This window comes from Polypterus senegalus, unplaced genomic scaffold (genome assembly GCF_016835505.1).
Source record: "Polypterus senegalus isolate Bchr_013 unplaced genomic scaffold, ASM1683550v1 scaffold_1033, whole genome shotgun sequence".
NCBI lineage: Eukaryota > Metazoa > Chordata > Cladistia > Polypteriformes > Polypteridae > Polypterus > Polypterus senegalus.
This window is the reverse complement of record NW_024377814.1, coordinates 979-17,775: the sequence shown is the minus strand read 5'-3', so window position 1 is coordinate 17,775 and position 16,797 is coordinate 979. Positions and strand designations below refer to the sequence as shown.

Here is a 16,797-nt window from a genome sequence, read left to right as displayed (position 1 = left end):
ACCCTGCATTTTGTTAATGTTGCTATTTTTGACTGTGTGTGTGCGTGCTCGTACACTATGGACGCAATAACACAAACATGAATGACTAAGTCCAAATTAAACTTGACATAGTCATTGAATTGTAAAATGGCAGAAACCTATCCATTTTGATCAAATTCTGTCCAGTAAATTTTACTGTATAGAGATTAAAATTCACATAAAGAAATTAGGAAATCAAAGAGATTGTGTGAATGCTATTGATCCAGGAAATTATTAGGTCATCATGGTGTGTGTGAAAGCAAGTCTTAATAAGCATTACGTGACCTTTCCGTCAAAATTGATTTTATCAAAGACAAAAGTGTTTGGATGTAGTCAAGTTATACATTTGCTCTATTACTAATAATCTTGATGCAAGCATGTATATTTTTATTTGTCCCAAAATCACAATCTTTTAAAACTTAGGCAACTTTACTTATGCAAAAATAGCAGAACTGCATAAAAGAACTCAAGAATCTGAAGATGTGCTAACACAAAAGACATGGCCTCTCATTCGAACTATTTCCTGTGAAATTCCTGGGAAATTCTGCCTAATTGATATATGAAGGAGGCTTGTGATCATTGTCACATTAGAGTGTGGTAATTGACTGTGTGATTTGACTTTTTTTTTCTTCTTCTTTTTCATATGAACAGATATAGACCAAAGTGAAAACTATCAGGTGCAAAATGAATGGTTGGGAAAAACCTCCAGTGTGCACTCCGAAGAGAAGAAGGTAAGCTTATGTGTGAAGAGGACCAGTGATGTATGCAGCAGATTTATGTGATCAATAGACAGTTTATAAGTGAACAAGCAAGGACTTTACATTAGTTGAGCAAAGCACTTTTTATAGCTGTGCTCATGGAAGCATGCAAGTTGTTCAATAATTTTGAATTTGGCACAGTTCAACAAAGATAAAACAAAGGTTTTATCTAACAGGCATGATATCTGTGGTTAGCTGGAATGAAAGTGGATAAGTCGCTGAGAATAGTGCTGAAGTAGAAGCCATCAATGTTTTTAACTAATGTTTTTACTAGCTGTGCTACTTGTCTAAGATGGGTTGAAATCTAAGTAATCAGCATAGACCTCAACGTTAACCTTTGCAGTGTACCATACAATGCATAGGTCTCCGTTTATATGTCCTTTGGTATGGGATTTGTAAAAGTTAATATTTATAATGTGTCATCTATTAGAATGACAAAGAGATAGCAACCGGACAGACACACATACAGAAACACAGACTATATACTTTTATTAAGGTGAAAGTCAAGTCCAAATGCAATTTTTTTTTTAACAATGTTAAATGTAACTTCCTATAGTGGTGTGTACTGTATGTATAATGTCTATAGAGTTATGATACAAAAAAGTGTTTGTGTAGCTTGCAGTTACTGAGCTTCTGGACCGACCATCTTCTAGATGCAAAATATCCTTCCAGTGATGAAAAGACTGTTTTTCCTTTTTTCACAATAGTTGTGCAATACAACACATTACATTGGTTCCTTTTCAGTATTTACTTCATTGTTCCAAAGTAGACAGATTAATAATTACTTGGAATATACAGATTGATATTTTAGGCTGTGATCTTTTAAAGTTTAGTTATTGACACCATCACAGCCTTGTAGCATTATATTTGATTTTGCCAGATTTATTTGGTAGTGGTAATATGTTCTTAAAGTTTGTTGCATCTTGATTGAAAAGAGTATTTCATTTAAATAAAAAAACAATGCTGCTGTGTATTGCATCCTTTTTCAGTGATGGACATATTACAATAACCTAATGGTTTTTATCCAGCCAAACCTGCCAAGTCCATCCATTAATTTTCTAACCTGCTGATCCAATGGCCTTCTTAGAAGCATTGGGTGCAAAATAAGAATGAAACTAGCACTAGGTGGGAGTCTAATGTGTCAAGGCATTTTGCAAAATTGTGCTTTACAGAAGTTTAGATTGAGTTATTTCCATAACTTTTCATAGTGATAGATCATTTGTAATTTTGTTTGCATTTATTCACGTTTATAAATAGTGATGAACTGCAATGTGGATTATTGGGAGTTCCAGAATGAAACCTACGCAGAGACGTTCAATACGTCTTATAAATTAGCATGCATTAGTGTATTTTGTAAGTACAAGCACTCTTTCTTCAAAATCTTTTTATTATATTCAACTCCTTCATTACATCAGTGCGTTCAAAGAACAGACTAATTTTAAAATAGTGATTATGTTCTAAATTGAAAACCTTGGCTTATTAAAAATGCAAGCGTTCGCGTTGGAAATTTTTGCTCATTGCATTTGGTCGTGCCAAGCTTTATTGAAGCATACAACAAAAAAAGTGCACAGAAAAGAAAGGATATAAAATATCAACAAGGTGCAGGTGAAGCTAACTTCATCCTCTTTGTTGTAGTTATTTAATCTTTTTAATAGAATTCATAGAAGGAATAGTAGGGAAGCTATACAAAGAGTTATTATACAAGTAATTTAAATCGCAGAAATGCAAGTCATAGTGCTTAAAATGAGAGAATATGTACTGGATATAGACAACAGTGACTACAGAAAATACCTCATTTAGAATGAAATTAGAATAAATTAAATATTTAGTGTTTATTACCTTCTCCATCCATTGCAAAGCTGGGCATGTGGAAAGAGTAAGAACATTACTGAAGTGCTCACTTTAAGGGTTTTGCTTCCAAGCAGCAGCTTACATGAAGATAAAGTGGGAAAGGTATAACTAAAAATAAATAATTGGGCTAATTTCTCACTTAATACTTTCTTTTGTGGATGCCATTTCACATAAAATACTGTTGTGGTCACTTTCTATGTCACTCTGCAAAATGTAAAGTTTTTTTTCAGCCTTGCTTTAATTAGGTTTACCATCTTAGCAGGATAAAATGCAACTGTTGTGTTTTTGTTTTAATTGCACAGCTTGTGATCTCTGTAACACAAAGATATCCTTAAAAGTAAAGGAGCATGAATTTAACATTGATTCATCTGAGATATGCTTTTACAGTTATTACTATTGGAATCTCCAGTTTGCACCACCTACTGATATAGATATTGCAAGGTTTGATTGAAAGACGTGGCCATAGAGTTTAGGGGGTTCTGTGTTTATATATATTTTTGGCACACTTTTTTATTCAATATGCCATAAATTTAAGTGTCTATCCCAGTAGAACTGTGCAAAGTTAAAAGTTAAATTACAACAAAGTTCGAATTATATTGGTGGCAGCTTGCAAAGCCCTCAAACAAATGTATAACACAGAAGCAAACAGTTTGTTGCAATAATATGAAAGACATGTCAGTCAGTAATATAAAGTGCTGCTGCTTAGACTCTAAATCCCATTCCCTCCTTAAGTGTATTGTGTGTTGAGTGGGATTCTATCCTCCTATAGCTGAAATAAATGATGGTGCTATAAGATGGCAGGCAATGCTAACTTTACTCAGTGGATGTAAATCTGCACTTTGACCCCTTGGTATCCCATCAAAGTTAGCTGCCTGCCTTGCCTTTGTTGCCTGCTGGTGGTCGTTGGCACATACCTCCCTTTTCAAGTAAATACAGATTAAGCTTAATGCTGCAAGCCAGTGGAGTGACCATGACAAATGCCCATTTAAAAATAATTACCTATTGAGTTTATGACGTATTTCTGCTGATTACAGGCAGAGCTTAAAGTGAAAGTTTTTATTTTAAGGTTCTATACGAAGAGAGCAGAGATTAGGTTACATAAAAAATGGAGTGAGAGTTTTTTTTCGTCTCAGCATAATAAAACCACTGCGGTGGGTTGGCACCCTGCCTGGGATTGGTTCCTGCCTTGTACAATACAGTTTATTTTTGTATAGCCCAAAATCACACAGGAAGTGCCGCAATGGGCTTTAACAGGCCCTGCCTTTTGACAGCCCCCCAGCCTTGACTCTCTGAGAAGACAAGGAAAAACTCCCAATAAAACCTTGTAGGAAAATGGAAGAAACCTCGGAAAGGCAGTTCAAAGAGAGACCCCTTTCCAGGTAGGTTGGGCGTGCAGTAGGTGTCAAAAGTAGGGGGTCAATACAATACAATATACACAACAGAACAATTCCTTAAGACAGCATAATAAAATTTTAGAATTACGGTTTAACAGTAGATGATATGACATAATTAGGTTTGGATATTTTTAGAGTCCTGGAGACCTCATCCATCTAGCTGCATCTCCATTTGGCCATGCCACGGCTGAAACATTGCTCCGATGAAAGGACCCCTCTTTCCCATGATTCCTGTGATCCTCCATCAGGGATGACTTTACCTTTGGCAGGCAAACAACTTGGCAGGTGGGCCGTGGCACCAATGGCCACATTTGGGTACCGAAAAGAAACAGAATAGGTGAGGGTTAGTATTCAAATATAATTATCATGTTACTTATGTTATAGTGCTAATGACTAACAACAGAGATGCAGTATGTACAGTTAATCAGCAGCTCTAGTCAGGATATGCTAAACTGAAGTAGTGAGTCTTCAGCCGGGATTTAAAGGCTGAGACCGAGGGGGCATCTCTTATGGAAGCAGGAAGACCATTCCACAGTTTAGGGGCCCTGTAACTAAAAGCTCGACCTCCCACTGTTATTTTATTAATCCTTGGAATCCTAAGCAGACCGGCATCTTGAGATCTTAATGTGCGCTCAGGTTTGTAAGTCATGATAAGTTCAGACAAGTAAGCCGGACCTTGGCCGTTTAATGCTTTATATGTTAAAAGGAGGATTTTGAAATCTGCCCTAAATTTAACTGGGAGCCAGTGTAAAGTGCCCTGTGTTGGCTGAGATTGGCTCCAGCAGACCCCCGTGACTCTGTGTTCGGATTCAGCGGGTTGGAAAATGGATGGATGGATAATAAAACCATGGCCAGGATAAACTCTTTTAGGGCTAATTATTTTTTCTTCCTTCTGTCCCAGGGCTGAATATTTTTTAAAAAGCTCAGTTTTCTAAAAAGCACACATGTCAATGGTTTCACACATAAATCAACATAAAACACTTATGTTGTCACGCCGTTTTATGTTCCAGGAGCCCCTACAGTATGCATATTCACATACTTGATTACATCACTCATAAGCTGAAAGGGATTTTCTGGTAAATCAACGGCTTGCAGTAGTCAAGTGGCTGCTAATCCATAGTGTCCAACAGCAGGCCGTGTCTTTTGGTGAAATGCAGTTGCTAGCTTATCTCCCGCAGATCGATGTCTCTGTAGTTCTCCCAGGATGAATGTGTTCGTTGGCGTGTCAGCTGCACGAGCGTGTCCAGCACTACGATCAGTTGATGCAGGCACCTGACTTTCATTTTCAATCTCCATATCACTTGTATCAAAATCGGAGTATTTTGCTTTTTTGCATTCGCTTCGCTCACTCGCCTGATGTCGATGGCATTCTAGACGTTGCTTACTCTACACTACTCACACACACGCAGGGTTTCAACGTCATTTTAACAAGTCTAGCAGTCCTCCGAGCAATGTAACAGTGAGTTTTATCAACATTTACAGTTTTCTATCACTCTCTGCCCCTGATATCCGTCCTCAACCCCATTTGTCGACATCCACCCTAAAAGAGTTAAGAAGTAAAAATTGTGTATTCCATTTACTAAAATGGGTCTATGTCCTTAGATATAGAAAAACTGCCTTTTGGTAATTCATTAAGTCTTGGAAAAAGCTAATAACTGTACATTTAACTATTGATTTCTTTAAATAGTTTATTTCAAACCTCAAATCTTTGCATGATAACTCTCTATTTCAGTAAATCTCCCTTCTCTCGTCACAGAATATTTTCACCTCTAATTTGCTTTAATGGGAAAAATAGACCACATCTCAAAATGACACTTTATAATGATTTAATATTATTAGTGACTTGCTTTGTACTCATGTTAAGCTGTTGCTATGTCTAGTCATGGCTCAAAGTCTAGTATTACTCTGAATTGAAAATTCCTACTGTTAATGTGGATTAGGTGGACACATCTTTAGAACAGGGAAGTCCTGTTTCATTCTTCATCTGCTTTTTATCACAGATGTTGCATTTAGAAACATAACCTTTATTCATTTATTGGCTGTATAAAAAAAGAAACAAAGGGGAAAATATTGGTATTTTCATAAAAGTAAAGTGGTTGGGTTGAAAGGTGTTTTTGGGTACACAGTGAATAGCTTATATAAAAACGAAATAGGCAGGGCTCATGTGCATATTAAAGGCTGATGGTCTTTTAAAAATGTGACTTCTCCTGTTGATGATACATTGTCCAAAAGGTGAGAGACAAAACTACTAATTGCACATGTAGGAGAGCACTTGAACATCTACTATGATCATTGTTTGTGTTGTCTTTTTCTTAAGTTAACAGCATAACATCCCAAGTGATCAGAGAGATGTGAGAACACAGATTCCTGCCTCCTATCATCTAAGCTCCAGATACTACCAGATGCACTTTGACTTTCCTGTTCTTCAGTCAAGGCTTCTTCTGTTTGCACAAATGGGTCTTGGGATTTCCCTTTAAAAGAAAGAAGCTGATTTATGAAAGTGGAAATAGAAACGGAGCAGTCCAAGCAATGGAAGAGACCTTTTGAGATTCTCCATTATACTGGCCTAGGCAAGCATGTGGTATATCCTAGCCACATTTATACATGCATCAGTGATCTTCATAGTAGCAATATGTAATCTGATTTATTTTTCTATTCATTTAATTCAACGGAATACACTATTTTTGTAATCTGTAATCCTTTTGTAGAACTGGAGAATAATAATTGATAAGCAATGCATGAACTCATCATGAAGTACACTTTGATAATCTCCTTTCCATCTTTGGGCTTGAACAAACCTGAAAGCAACTGTGAATGTGAAAATGGTTGATCACAAATTAAACTCATGTATAAACCCAGTCTCAGACTCACTGGAGAAAATTGTAGCTACTAATCAGATGAAGTGATTGATTGTATTTTTTTTTTATTATTATACTTTATTAATCCCGAAGGAAATTACTTGGTTTTAACAATAGAGTACCGGTTTTGCGCCCCCTAAACGAACTTACCACATTCAGTCTTCTCTAATCTGTCTATCAAATTGAATGACGACTCCTGATTGCTGTTAACACAAATGTTTCTACATGAGGTGTACATGCTGATTGCCATACAAGGATAGGGACCACTAGAATTCCAGGGCTATAGCATGACATCTCTCTTGAGGACCTGGAAATCTGAAGCCACTCCGATGTTTCACACAGTTTTTCAAGCAGGGAATGTTGTGGAAAAACATCAGTGGTCTTTGTTAATCAATTTAAATATAGTTCATTGTCAAAATAGCATGACAAACTTTATTGTATTCTTTAGGCTAGTGTGTAGATATTTTAACATCATCTTGTGTTCCTTTGAAAGACCAGAATGTACCTTCAGTTGATATCTCACCATGGCATTTGCTATTTCAAGTACTGTTCACGATGAACTTCACTGTGACATTTCAAAGTATGTTACTAAACAGCAAATCACACTTGTAACATTGCGAGCAGAAAACATTTTTACATCTTCACATTGAGGCACATGGCCTCCAAAGAAAGTACTGATACTGGCATCAGAAAAAGAATGACAAATTGTATACATAAGATATAAAGTTAATCCCAGAATGTAACAAAAGGTAATAAAGGGCACTGAGAGATTATTAATCAAAATGCTACCAAGAGATCCTCTTTTAATTTGGGTGTTCTGCCCTCTGTCTCTGAATGAAATTGAGGGGGTCCAGAATTTAATGTATGGATGCATTAAACTCTCCAATATACGAGATGAATCTGAGAGAACGCAGTAAAATGGCAGGCATCAACAGATGGCCTTAAAAAGTTTAATTCAAAGTTGATCCTGGCCACTGATTACCAGCAGCCATAGATGTGTACTTCTGATTCAAGAAAGAAAATCCCGAAGTTATGATGAACTTCACACTGTATTGTAGAAGAATGTGAATCTTGAATTTAGCACATTACATGCTGTATCGTGTGATGGTTAGTGTTGTGTGGACATGAACTATTACATTTCTACAGAAGATGAGATATTTCCTGGACCACAAGGTAACCAACAGTTGCAAAGAGACCGGGCTTATTCTACCAGGTCCTCTTACAACATATGGGCAAGAATATCGTCTTCCCTGAGCTTTTGTGCTTGTTAGAAAATTTTGAGGTAATTACTTGATGCTTTAGTGACTAAAAGCAGATCTGTCTATTTAGCTTCTTTAGTTTAATTTGCTCTATGCTATAAATGAGAAGACTTGTGAATGAGAAACTCAACAACTTAAACCGTCCATATGACTTTTATTTCAAAGTCTTTTTCTTTTTTTTTTTTAATTCAAAATTCTCAACCACTTATTATCATCATATGTGTGTTTAAGGGCTCATTTATACTTCACGCTAGAGTTGGTGACAATAAAATGCTGCTAGTGTATGTGAGTGCTTGTGTTCATCTTGCGCTGAGCTGATGTCCCGTCCAGGGATTGTTTCTGCCTTATGCCCGATGCTAGCAGGAATGGGCGCATCCTTAGATTGATGGATTGAATCATTAAACATCCATCCTTTTCAGTGATATTACGGCAAGGTGTCCTCAGAATTTAATGGGTGTTTCAGGAAACTCACAACACAGCGAAGCTGAACCTGTTCTCACTGTGATGATATCTTGCACTGCCACCTGGTGGAATCTTCCAGATTTATGTAAAGTACGTGTGCAAGTATGAACAATACAACTCTTGTGTAGCAGTAGCATCTCCTGGAGCACGTGCCGCGTCACATGAAGTATACACCTGGTCTTCATCTGCATACAACAACTTGGCTCCTTGTGGACTAATTTAGTTGAATTTTACACACTTTTTTTCTTGCTGTACAAGGTTTTGAAATTTGAAAACTTCCCTTTTAAAAAAAAAAAGAATTGCCAAATTTCTTAAAGTGTCTGTCTTACTCCTATGGTGAGAAATAGTGTCTGTCTTTCTCTGTGGAAAACGGATAACATACATTTTTCTGGAGAGGTTATTTCAGTTTCTATATTTTACATTTTACATGTCTGAGAACAGCTGCTGATGGGCTAAACAATTTCCAAATACAAGTTATTGAAAAATGAGATAGGACAACTGCAAAAGATTTTAACAAGCCAGTGGGTGGTACTGTCAAAATGTTATGTTTAAGAAACATGGAGTTCAATTTACCACAAACTCTTCACAACTAGTAATAATACTTCAATCGATGCAAATGTTTAAACTACTTATTTAGAAACTGGTGTTAGTGAAAGTTGTATCAGTAGATTTTAACTGCAATGGCGTTGTAAAATACTGTGTCACAAGAACGAGACATGGACAGATAAAGAGTTGGGGCAGCCACCCGTATATTGTGGTATCCTGGCTGCAAAGTCGTTTTTCTTGTAGAAATACAGAGCACTGAAGTGCATACAACCGAGTCCAAAACAAGACTGAGGAAACAAAGGAAAGGGGCAGGTTTTAAAGGGGAGACAGGAAGTGAGGTCGTATGGATCTGGCACGTGGTCTTCCACCATTGGCTCAGAGCGGAGGTGACATCAGAGGGACTGGAGCTGGTGTGGCCGAGTTCCATTGGCTCAGTCCCGGAAGTGATGTCAGGAGATCCAGGTGAAATCCCCCGGGGATGGTCTACAGGCAAAGGAGAAAAGAGTCAGTGCACTCTGCCACACCCCGGCATGCCTCCGAACTGCCTTCACTCAAGCCCTTTAGCTGCCTCCCATGCGCATGTGTGACAAGGCCCCCTTAGCCCAGACCCGACGGGTCGGGCGACCCTAACCGAGAGGTCGTGAACCCGAGAAAGGGCATCAGCGTTGGCGGAGAGCGCGACGCGATGAACGAGCGAAAACTTGTACGGCTGCAGGTCAAGAAACCCCCGGGTGACCCGCGGGATTCGACTCCTTGTGGAGGGCCATCCACTGTAGGGTGCATGGTCCGTGACAAGGGTGAATTCCGCCCAACAGGTAGTACCTCAGCTGAGTAATCGCCCATTTTCGCCAGAGCCTCCCTCTCCACCGCAGCATACCTGGTCTCCCGTCCAACAGTTTCCGCTCAGGAACATGATGGGGTGCTCCACACCATCGACGCTTTGGCTCAGCACGGCGCCCAGGCCTGTGTCCGGCGTCCGCCTGGAGGATGAAAGGCAAAGAAAAGTTAGGTGCCATCAAAACAGGTGTGGGCGTAAGGGCCTGCTTTAAGTCACCAAATGCAGCGCTGTTTTTCAGTCCATACCACAATGTTCGGGCCCTCTTCTTTGTTAAATCAGTCAAGGCGCCGCTCTCTCAAAACCGGGTACAAACCGGCGGTAGTACCCGCTAACCGAAAGGCTTGGACCTGCCGCTTGGTTCATGGACGGGCCATTTCAGAATGGCATCAATTTTGGAGCACTGTGGCCTTACGGTACCCGACCCACCAGGTAGCCTAAATATTTGGCCTCGCTTAATCCAAGAAGCATTTCTGGGATTAATCCGAGCCCGCCTCACCAAGTGTCCGTAATACCGCTTGGACATGCTGTAGGTGTTCCTTCCATGTGCTGGAATAGATGACCACGCCATCCAGGTAGGCAGCACTGTATGAGTTATGAGGCGAAGCACTTTGTCCACCAGACGCTGAAAGGTTGCTGGAGCCCGTGTAACCCAAATGGAAGGACACGATACTGCCAGTGTCCGCTAGGGGTACTAAACGCGTTTTTACCTTCGGAGTCCGTTAAAGGAACCTGCCAGTACCCTTTCGTCATGTCAAGTGTGGTCAGGTATTGAGCCTGTCCAAGCCTCTCGAGGAGGTCGCCCACGCGTGGCATTGGATAAGCATCAAATTGGGAGACTTGATTGCCGACGGAAGTCATTGCAGAACCTCCAACTTCCGCCAGGCTTACCGACGAGCACAATGGGGCTGGACCAGGGACTATAACTTTCCTCAATCACACCTAGCTCCAGCATGCGCTTGATCTCAAGCTCCACTTCAGCCTTTTTGCCTCGGGAAGACGATACGGGCGTTCTCGGACAACAACCCCGGCTCTGTCACGATGTTGTGCTCAATCAGAGAGGTCCTTCCGGGTTCTCACTGACTACCTCCCAACGGTCCGGATAACTGTTTCCAGCTCCTGCCGCTGTCTGGGACTTAAGTCCGTGCCGGTTAAGGTCGTGTGTGTGAGCGAAGAGTGAGCGGGCTGGCGGAGGAGGGATCGGGTCCCTGTCCTTCCACGGTTTCAGCAGGTTCACATGATAAACCGCTCCTTTGGCCGGCGATTGGGTTGACTCACCAAATAGTCGACCAGTCCCTTCCTCTCCTTAACTTCAGAGGGGCCCTGCCAGTGGGCAAGCAATTTAGAGTGGGAGGTAGGCACTAGGACCATGACCCGATCTCCGGGCGGAACTCCCGAAGAGACGTGCGCGTTGTAGTACCGGCCTGTGCTGCTTGAGCCTCCTCCATGTGACTTTTAAGGACAGGCCGAATCTTTCCAAATCTATCGCAGAACTCGCGATATACTCCAGTATGTTTGTGGAGGGAAGAGCCTCTTCTTCCCAGCCTTCTTTCAAAATATCTAATATGCCCCGAGGTTGTCGCCCGTACAGTAGTTCAAAAGGGGAGAACCCCGTGGAGGCTTGTGGGACTTCCGATAGGCAAAAAGGACGAGGGGAGGAGCTGATCCCAGTTCCTTCCATCCTCGCTGACCACCTTACGCAGCATTTGCTTGAGAGTTTGATTAAACCTCTCTACTAATCCGTCGGTTTGAGGATGATACACCGAGGTCTTTAAATGCTTTATTTTCAGTAATCTGGCAGTCTCCTTGAACGTTTCCGAGGTGAAGGGGTCCCCTGGTCTGTCAAGACTTCTTTGGGGATCCCCACGCCAATACCCCTAGTAATTCCCGTGCGATGGCTTTAGAGGTAGCTGAGCGCAACGGAACAGCTTCGGGGTATCGTGTAGCGTAATCCACGAGGACTAAAATGTACTTGTGTCCTCGGGCTGAGGGCTCCAGGGTCCCACCAGGTCGACCCGATTCTGTGGAAGGGAACGCCAATCAGTGGAATAGGAACAGAGGAGCACGGTCCCTCCTAGGAATTTGTCGCAGTTGACACTCCGGGCAGGAAGCGCAAAAGCGACGAACCTCCTCATTAATTCCTGGCCAGTAGAAACGGAGCTTGATCCGCTCCAGAGTTTTTTCGGTGCCCAGGTGGCCACCTAGGAGGTGGGCGTGTGCTAGCTCGCAGACCTGCCGCCGGAAGGTACGCGGCACTAGCAGCAGCCTCGTCTCCTGCCCGTCATGCATTGCTACACGGTAAAGGAGGTCATTATCTAGCACAAAGTAGGGGCCCTGTGGCATCGACTGATTAGTGCGCTGGCCATTGACAAGGACCACTGCATTTTTTACAAACTTCAGGGAGTCATCATTCCATTGCTCCCTTCTAAAAGAAGCCGGCGTTTCTTTAAATTGGAACCGCAACACGGAGAGAGGGTCAGCGTCGACCTCAATGGGCGTGGTTTCTTCTTCTTCTTTCTTCTTCGTGGAGTTGCCACGTCAGTCAGGGCGACGCTTCGTCTCTCTCTGCCGGCTGATTACACGGCGTGGAGGCAGCTTGAGACGGGTTATCTCCGTCCATAACGAGGCCCAAATTAACCCCGGAGTGGTATGTGTCTCACCGCTTTGATTTTAGACCAGTCCCGCCCTAGTATCACCGGGTGTGGAGGATCAGGTAGGACGCTACGGTGAGCTTACGAACTGACCCTCCGTAACTGATGACACATGCGGCGGACCTGTACCAGCGGATGTCTCCGTGGACACAGGTTATACCGGTCTTAAATTTTAGCCACTGTTGCGGTTGCACAAAGCGGCGGGCAACAATGGAAATGTTGCTGCCGGAGTCGAACAAACCTGTGGTCTTGTGTCCGTTGACGATCACCACGCCAGTATGTGGGACCGCCAACGGATTAGCAGAGCACACCAACCCTCCTCGCCTCCACCTGCATTCCTCCTTGCCCCAAGCGGTTTGCGCCAGCGCTGGACGCCGCACTGAGCCCGGATTGTACAGGGAGGGGCTAGGTCTTGGAACGCACCCGGCTGGGTTTGACATGAGGACGGTTCTGCTCCCCCAGAGTGTGAGGCCGCCCTCTGCGTCTCCATAAGCTCTATGAGCTCAGACATGTTCTTAAACCGCCGCCCCAAACCGCTGGGTGAAGCCACGGGAAGCGCTTCCAGGAGCAGATAGCAAGCTACCTGCTCTATTATTTGGTAGGGCGTGTTTTCAAATGGCCGTAGCCAATGCCCTACCATTGCCCATAAGGACCAGGCTTGTTGTTGGTTGGCGCTCAGGGTCCAACCTCCATTTTTATTTTATTCACCTGCCAGTCTGGGGCACCCCTAGGTGGTAAATGGGGCTTTGGTTTCGCAGGGAGGCAGGCACTCTCCCCAAGAGAGCATACTGAGTCCCTTTGCCTCCCTCCAGGGCAGCCCAATTCTGTGAGCCCCACCCGCACACTCCCTGGCCTCTCCAGATGGCCTAGTTATGAGTGCTGGGAGCGGAGCCCGCACCGGGTCACGCCGGACCGCGGGCACCCTCCCGCCTGAAGACTCGCCCCGCACGCTCCCACCTGGGTATATTGCAGGTCCTGTCCCCTTCTCTCTGGGACTTCTCCATCCTGCCACTACGCCACTGTCACAAGAACGAGACATGGACAGATAAAGAGTTGGGGCAGCCACCCGTATATTGTGGTATCCTGGCTGCAAAGTCGTTTTTCTTGTAGAAATACAGAGCACTGAAGTGCATACAACCGAGTCCAAAACAAGACTGAGGAAACAAAGGAAAGGGGGCAGGTTTTAAAGGGGGAGACAGGAAGTGAGGTCGTATGGATCTGGCACGTGGTCTTCCACCATTGGCTCAGAGCGGAGGTGACATCAGAGGGACTGGAGCTGGTGTGGCCGACTTCCATTGGCTCAGTCCCGAAGTGATGTCAGGAGATCCAGGTGAAATCCCCGGGGATGGTCTACAGGCAAGGAGAAAAGAGTCAGTGCACTCTGCCACACCCCGCATGCCTCCAACTGCCTTCACTCAAGCCCTTTAGCTGCCTCCCATGCGCACGTGTGTGACAACTGTTATATCTATGTACTCTGTTAATGCAAGTGGATTTGTTCTACTATCACTACTCTTTTTGAATTTGTCATTGTTACAAAATGACAAAGTGTACAGAGCTCTTCACTGAGTGCAGCGGCAGGACAGAAAAATACGTAATAAGGAAGAATATGGTAGTTAAATTAATAAGCAAAAACAGAAACACGCTTCAACCCTGAAAATACTCTCCAAATGCGTGAGTGTTACAGCATGTGTACATTTTATAACTTATTTAGATCTGTTAACTGTAATATGAGATAGAATAGAACAATGACAGCACACCTTGAACTTCACTTGCTGATCTACCCTTGTGGCACTGCAGCACAAAAGCCACACCCGACACATCATTTTAGCCTCAGGCAGGTAATGAGACAAAGCTTTCACATGGCCTCTTGGTACTGGGAATAATGTCAAGGAGATGCAGAAGGTTCAGGTCAGGTTGGGGAGAATGCACAAGTACAGCACATTGCCGTACCCATCCCACGAAACAGCTTAGGATCCCATTTGGCAACTCACCAGGCAGATGTACAGTCCAGTCCCATCACCCCAAACCCCTCCGGAAATGGCCATCTATCTGCCATAGTCAGGTATTACATGGGCGTCCCCTTAACTTGGTCCAGCCGCTAGAGTCCTCAACAGTGAAGGTCCTGCAAGCCGAATCACCCTCGGGAGTCGCACCATACAGCCATAGTGCCGTAACTTATGCTCTCTCCGAATTCAAGTAATGTGCCTCATTTGGGACTCGGTAAGCAATTGCTTGTTCGACACAAAGTCAAACCAGCAGTACCCAAGGATTTGCTGAAGAGACACCGTAGAACAACAGACACAAATGTGGCCTGAAATATTGGTACCCCTGTGTATTTGTCTGAGATGGCACCTTTTTTCCTAAAATGTTTTAAAATGAATGCATCTCTAGTCATTTATACATACATTTCTTAGCTTTGCAATGGAAGAAAGTTTTCTTTACTTAGGAAACCACAAACACATGGAATGAATTCCCAAGTATTGTGCTAGACAGTGAGACTTTTGGGACCAAGTTTAAACTGTATTTATATAGCATCATTCCCATGCTCAAGGCAATTAATACATTTTATTGATAGAGCATCATTCCCATACTAAAGGTTCTTAATAATAATATATTTTATTTGTATTTTAGAGAATCTTGATGAGTAGGGTAGACAAGCTTGTTGGGCTTAATGGCCTATTCTTAAAGGAGCAGGGTCACATCATGCACGTAACTGACGGACAGGTATTGTTTCTACAGCACAATGGTCAATATTACTGACATTACTGAAATGAGCATTAGAACTTAGTGAAAATACAATTCTTTACAAACAGTCTTCATTAACTGATATAACAGAAACTTATACACACAAAATGATAGACTGAGTTGAAAAAAGTAGTCATAATCTGACATTGGCTCGTGATTTAAAAGATTTCATTAATGAGCGAACCACCTAAATTTCAATTTGCATGCTGTTTCATGAAACAGATACTATAATTTCTTTCTTTATCAATTTTGTAATTTCCAAAACTCAATAAAAATATATTTTTTGGGGGTCACTGGTGGTGATAGTTAAAGATGTTTTGGGCTAGACAGCAGGACATATTATTCCCTATAGATTTGTTCACACTCGTAAGTTTTTCAGCAGCTGTGTAATGGAGACAATCGCCCGCACGTGTCCTGTTGCCAGCATAACCGCAACACGTGTCTGAGAGCTGAACAAAATGCCTATAAGTGACAGGAATTGATTTCAGGGGTTTTTGTTTTCATTAGAAATCTTTATTGAAATACTTAAAGACAGACATGCAGAATTAATATGACACATGATTACAGTAATCCCTCCTCGATCGTGGGGTTGCTCCAGAACCCCAGCGATAGACGAAAATCCGCGAAGTAGAAACCATATGTTTGTGTAGTTATTTTTATATATTTTAAGCCCTTATAAACTCTACAACACTGTTAACATTATTAGAGCCCTCTAGACATGAAATAACACCCTTTAGTCAAAAGTTTAAACTGTCCTCCATGACAAGACAGAGATGACAGTTCTTTCAGAGAATTTCAGAGGGAGAGAGAGAGAGAGAGAGGCTCGCAAAGAAAAGCAAACAATCAAAAAATCAATACTTGTGCTTTTAAGTTTGCCGCGGCATTTTTTAGAGGAGCGTTAGTATCTTCTAAGCAAACAGCCTCTGTGCAAACAGCCCCTCTGCTCACATCTCCTCCGTCAGGCGCAGAGAGACGTCAGAGAGAGAGAGCGAGATTAAAGCAACAATCAAAAAATCAATACGTGTGCTTTTGTGCTTTTAAATATGCTGAGCACCGCAATAAAGCGGCATTTTTTTAGAGGAGCGTCAGTATCTTTTAAGCAAACAGCCCCTCCGTCAGGCGCAGAGAATGTCAGAGAGGGTGAGAGAGAGGCAGAGAGAAGCAAACAATCAAGCTCCGTGCGGGATGCATATCTTATAGCATTGAGGAGTTTTAGTTAATATGTAATACATGCTCTGATTGGGTAGCTTCTAAGCCATCCGCCAATAGCGTCCCTTGTATGAAATCAACAGGGCAAACAAACTGAGGAAGCGTGTAGCATACATTAAAAGACCCATTGTCTGCAGAAATCCGTAAACCAGCGAAAAATCTGTGATATATATTTAGATGTGCTTACATTTAAAATCCGCGATAGAGTGAA

The 16,797-nt window shown here is 42.4% G+C and overlaps 1 long non-coding RNA gene across 1 annotated transcript; it reads left to right on the top strand.

Annotated features, from left to right (window-relative positions):
- The first annotated feature begins 668 nt into the window (after positions 1-668).
- Positions 669-6,880, top strand: LOC120519484. The gene is made up of 2 exons (XR_005631534.1): positions 669-749; positions 6,339-6,880. It is a non-coding gene; the product is annotated as an uncharacterized LOC120519484 (long non-coding RNA).
- Positions 6,881-16,797: the final 9,917 nt, after the last annotated feature.